We start from the raw sequence: 5,537 nt of genomic DNA, 5'->3' as shown, positions 1-5,537 counted from the left end.
CAGTGGAAAGAAGACACTGAACGCACAACACATTCAAAGTTTATTAAAACTCGTGGGGCTACTAGTTCTACACATTATGGCTGCCATCGGTCAGGTAACTTTATCTCCAAAGGTAAAGGCACAAGACATCTTAAATTGACAGGCAGCAACAAATTGAATGGAAAGTGCCTTGCAGAAATGAAAGTAACTGTACACGAAGGTGGAACATACCAAGTACATTTTGTGTCGACCCACATTGGTCACAAACAAGATTTAACGCACTTGCCCCTGAGTCAAAAAGACCGGGAAACCATAGCAACAGATATTGCAATGGGACTTGCGTATGACAAAGTTCTAGATAACGTACGGACAAGTTTGCAGGATTCGGACTTGCAGAGATGTTTTAAGTATATTTTTGCAGTACGTAAAATAGGTTGGACCAATTTGCCCCAATGTATTCATGTCTGATTTGGCAGAGTCATACAGTATTGCATGGAACAGGACAATGGGTGCTCCTAAGATGAGACTATTGTACCTGGCATGTGGACAGTGCATGGAAAACTAATATCAAGCGGAAAATTTCAGATCTGGATAAAAGAAATGAGGTGTATCGGCTCATTAAATCAGTGTCAATGCTGAGAAATGTATGTTTCAGGAATCACTGCAGAAGCTCAGTAGTGACCCTGACGTATCAGAATTTGCTTCATACTTCAAGACACACTATGAGGGAAATGGGGAGTGTTGGGTCTACTGTCACAGAATGTATGCCGGTCTCAATACCAACATGCATGTGGAGAGTATGCATAGGACGTTAAAGGAAATACATGGTAATGCAAGACAGATAAAACGACTGGACAAAGGCATATCTACACTAATGTCCCTAGTTACAGCCAAGATGTTTGACTGGCTCATGGAAAATGTCAAAGGGAAGGTTACAAGCAAAGTTCAAGACATTCATAATAAACACAAAACTAGTTTGTTAATGGACAAGGACCTCATCACTGAGATAGATGGTGGTTGGGAAGTGCCATCCACATCATCTTCAGAGGTGTACATTGTTGAAGATAACAAAGTCAACTGTGAGTGCAAATTAAAATGTAGTGATTGCAATGTGTGCATACATAGGTATTACTGTACATGTATGGATTACAGTATTAGTTTCAATATGTGTAAGCACATTCACACTGTTTGCCGAGATGACACTGTCGGTGAAAATCCCCTGCAAAGTCCAGAGGTACTGGGTACTAATGTTGATGCCACCAGTGAGAGAGCAGCAATATTAGTTGAAGTAAGCACAAAATATGTTTCAAAAACACCAAAATCATTGTTAGAAGGGAGACAGAAGCTTATTTCAGTGTTTTCCAATATTGTCAGTGGAATGACTGAGACTGAACTGCAGTTGGCCAAAAAAACTGTGTTATCCTTAAAGGCAAATGTAGGAGCTGTTTGAGCCCAAAACAGTTATTTCAAACAAACAGATAAGTGCCAGAAAAGAAAGCTAATGCCACAGAGGAGGCTGTTTTCTACCAAGAAGAAAACAGCAAGTAATATTTCTCTGTCTGTTCCAAATACTGAAGAAAGTTGTGAAGTAGTAAAATCACTTCTGAATGAGGGTATGTATCAATTTTCAAGTTATTGAGTAGATACGTTTATGTGTTGAACCTTGGCAGAGTAAAATGTAATTCATGGTTAATATACGAATTTGTGTTCAGTACCTGTCAACTTTGTGTGAATTATAATTTGAAATTTATATGCAGAGCTCGACATGAATCATGATGTTCCTGCAGAGCATAGTCGTGCCGTGCCAGATGTACAGCACAGCAAACCAGGTAAAACTTGATGGGATCCATCATTCCAAATATGTGTGGTACTACTATAATGTCCTCACACCAAATAAACATGTCACATTAAGTAAAATTTAGAATTTTGCTGTTCAGTAGCAATGCAGTGTGTTTGGAATCTGATGTAATAGTTACTTGCAGTACAGTATATGTTTATATTTATACTATCTTTCAGTACCTATCAATTTTGCCTCAATTGTGATATGAAATTTATTTGCAGGGCTTGACACCAAAAATCACTTGCATGTTGTAGAACAACCACACAGTATGTTATGGCAGTCAGGTATTCATCATGGTGCATCAGGTGTGTGTAAAGTAAATCTAATGGAGATGACATATCTGAGTATGATAATAATCTGAATTCATATTAATGTATATTGATATCTTTAAATTCTATTTTACTGTGTCTGCATTATAATATAAAATTAATTTACAGGGCTGGACATGAACCACATTGTTGTTGTGCAGCATGGTTATGCCATACCAATTGTGCAGCACAGCACAACAGGTAACACTTAATCGGACCCATTATTCCGAATGTATCTCATACTGCTCTAATGTCCTCATATCAGCAAAGGGTGTCAGATTAAGTAATATTCACAATGTTGCAGTTCACTAGCAATGTAGTGTGTTTGGATTCTGATTTAAAAGTTACTTGCAGTGGAGTATATGCCACCTTTTAGACCTATCAATTTTGTCTGTATAATAAAACAAAAATTATTTGCAGGGCTTGACACCCACAATCAGGTCCATGTTGAACAACCACACACTATGCCATGGCAGCCTGGTGTTCATCATGGTGCATCAGGTGTGTGTAAAGTAAATCTAATGGATATAACATTATTTGACTATAATGAAATCTGAAGTTATATATGTATATTGATACTTTTATATTCTATTTTACTGTCTGCAATATAATATAAAATTAATTTACAGGGCTGGACCAGTTTGTTGCTGTGCAGCATGGTTATGCCATACCAAATGTGCAACACAGCACAACAGGTAACACATTAATGGACCCATTATTCCCAATGTATCTCATGCTGCTCTAATGTCCTCATATCAACTAAAGATGGCAGATTAAGTAATATTCTCAATGTTGCCATTCAGTAGCAATGTAGTGTGTTTGGATTCTGGATTTAAAAGTTACTTGCAGTGGAGTATAAGCCACCTTATAGAACTATCAATTTTGTCTGAATAATAACACAAAAATTATTTGCAGGGCTTGATATACACAATCTGGTCCATGTTGTGCAACAACCACACACTATGTAATGGCAGTAAGGTTATCATCATGGTGCATCAGGTGTGTGTAAAGTAAATCTAATGGAGATAACATTATTTGAGGATAATGAAGTTCTGATTTTATATCTGTATATTGATACTTTTGTGTTCTGTTTTACTGTCTGCAATATTATATAAAATTATTTTACAGGGCTGGACATGAACCACATTGTTCCTGTGCAGCATTGTTACACCACATCAAATGTGCTGCACAGCACAGGTAACACCTGATGGAACCCATCATACCAAATGTCTGTGGTACTGCTCCAATGACCTTATATTCTTTTAACAATGACAAATTATATATGAGCAGCACATCAGGTATGTAGCATTGTTTTTTTAATTAAGTAATCCTATTTATTAAATTAATAGTGTTTCATCTGATGACTGCCTGTCTAATATATGAAGATACCATAATGCAAACTTTCTACTTTACTCGCCTTAGGCCTATACAGTTTCAAAAGTGGTAGTTATGGAGAAGACAGAGTAGTAGTTGTAATTATATTCTTTCTGAACAGTAGAACTTCAATGCAGTGTTTACTTGCAGTCTGGATTATGCCATGTCAAGGAGCAGTGAGGGAGGTCCCAAACATTTGGATCTTAACACTGATGTCAAGTCAGGCACCTTAGGATGCCACAAGAGCTGATGACGAGGACAGGGATACAGTCAGCCTTATCTGGCCTGCAGAAGGAGAGTGGAAAGAACCTTGGAATTCCATCACTTCAGAGGAGGCGATCTGGATCCATTCAGCTTCATCAAGCTTAGTGAATGGCAAGACAGGTATGTAATGGTATTGCAGTTAATAAGGCACAATATAAGGATGTTTTGATGCTGGTTTTTAGTCCAGTACGTCATTATCAACCATGTAAATTGTTATTATTTGGGAGCAATGTGATATATCTGAATTCTGATTATATGCTTACTTGCAGTCCAGACTATGCCATTATACCATCTTGAGGACTAATGAAGGAAGTCCCAAACATTTCGAACTTGGCACTGATGTTGAGTCAGGCCCCTCAGGTTGCCTCAAGAGTGAAGGACCTTATATCCACAACATCCGGACTTCAGAAGGGCAGGACTAGGATCCACTCAGCTTTGCCTGGCTGCCAGAAGGAGAGTGGAAAGGAACTTGAGCTGGCCGCTGTGGCTGAGCGGTTCTATGCGCTTCAGTCCAGAACCGCATGACTGCTACGGTCGCAGGTTCGAATCCTGCCTCGGGCATGGATGTGTGTGATGTCCTTAGGTTAGTTAGGTTTAAGTAGCTCTAAGTTCTAGGGGACTGGTGACCTCAGATGTTAAGTCCCGTAATGCTCAGAGCCATTTGAACCATTTTTGAAGACATGGGTGTAAGTGCTACTCGGAGATGATCAGACGGGAATTTGTGTCTGTCTTTCTGACAATTTTAATACAAATGATGGATACGTTATAATTGTGCAAGATTTCTTGTAGCACAATTCACACAATGTGTGTGTCCTCTGAAACATTATTATGTAATATAACACAGCTGGAAATGTTATTAATTTTAGCTTTTTGAAATAGTTAGGTATTTCCCATATTACTGCAGAAGCTGTGTTCTAATGCATGACAATTGGCATAAACATAAGAATGTCCCAATTGGACACTGGTGATAGATACTCGTGATGTTTTCCATGTCCTTACTACTGCACTTGTGACATACACAAGCATGTTTTTAAAGGTTTGAAAACAATATCAAAATTGCTGGAGGTAAAGACAAATAGGTACTTTCAACTCTTAAGATTTATGTCTGTCATTTATAGTAATGTAAGATTGATTGTTCACTGTCATCATGGTACAAGCAGTATTTCTCCTTAAGTGCCCAATGTAATTATGTTTTTTGTATGTCTACTTGTAATCTGCTTCTGTAATACTTTATTATTCATGACACTTCTTTTTGTACTAATGTATCTGCAATTAAATGATTGGTTGTATATTGTCAGAGTACTCAGTAAACTTTTATTTTGTACAAGGTACAATGTATGTATCATGTTGTAATTTCATTGTACTGTTGCTACTGTATGTATGGAATTATTTCATAATGTTCTAAATTGTACAACTTTTAAATATTAATGTGCTGTACTATCCTAAGAAACAATTGAAATTGTGGCATGTAGTGTAACACAGATTGTGTTTTCAAATATAGTTATCTGAATAATCAAATATAGTTTGCTACATCATTTGTATGACCAGTGAGAGAATTTAACCATCTATGATTGAGACTAGTTTGCAAAGTGAAAGGAATTCATTTGTGACCTTTGCGATTTTTTTAATGATTAACTGTTGACATTACTACACTCCCAAAGATAATGGTATCCTCTTGGAACATCAGATATTGAGTCCCAGGATAAATGCACCTTGTTCCCCACATTTGGTTTACTCTGTTGTGCTAGTAATGTATAGAAAGTTAATGATTC

General features: G+C 37.3%; 1 long non-coding RNA gene across 1 annotated transcript; it reads left to right on the top strand.

Annotated features, from left to right (window-relative positions):
- Nucleotides 1-2,548: 2,548 nt before the first annotated feature.
- LOC126234313 (uncharacterized) lies at nt 2,549-4,913 on the top strand. The gene is made up of 6 exons (XR_007544710.1): nt 2,549-2,628; nt 2,757-2,822; nt 3,043-3,126; nt 3,256-3,425; nt 3,652-3,885; nt 4,035-4,913. It is a non-coding gene; the product is annotated as an uncharacterized LOC126234313 (long non-coding RNA).
- The last annotated feature ends 624 nt before the right edge of the window (nt 4,914-5,537 follow it).

This window comes from Schistocerca nitens, chromosome 2 (genome assembly GCF_023898315.1).
Source record: "Schistocerca nitens isolate TAMUIC-IGC-003100 chromosome 2, iqSchNite1.1, whole genome shotgun sequence".
Taxonomy (NCBI): domain Eukaryota; kingdom Metazoa; phylum Arthropoda; class Insecta; order Orthoptera; family Acrididae; genus Schistocerca; species Schistocerca nitens.
The sequence above is the reverse complement of the archived record's forward strand: the minus strand, read 5'-3'. Positions and strand labels throughout refer to the sequence as shown.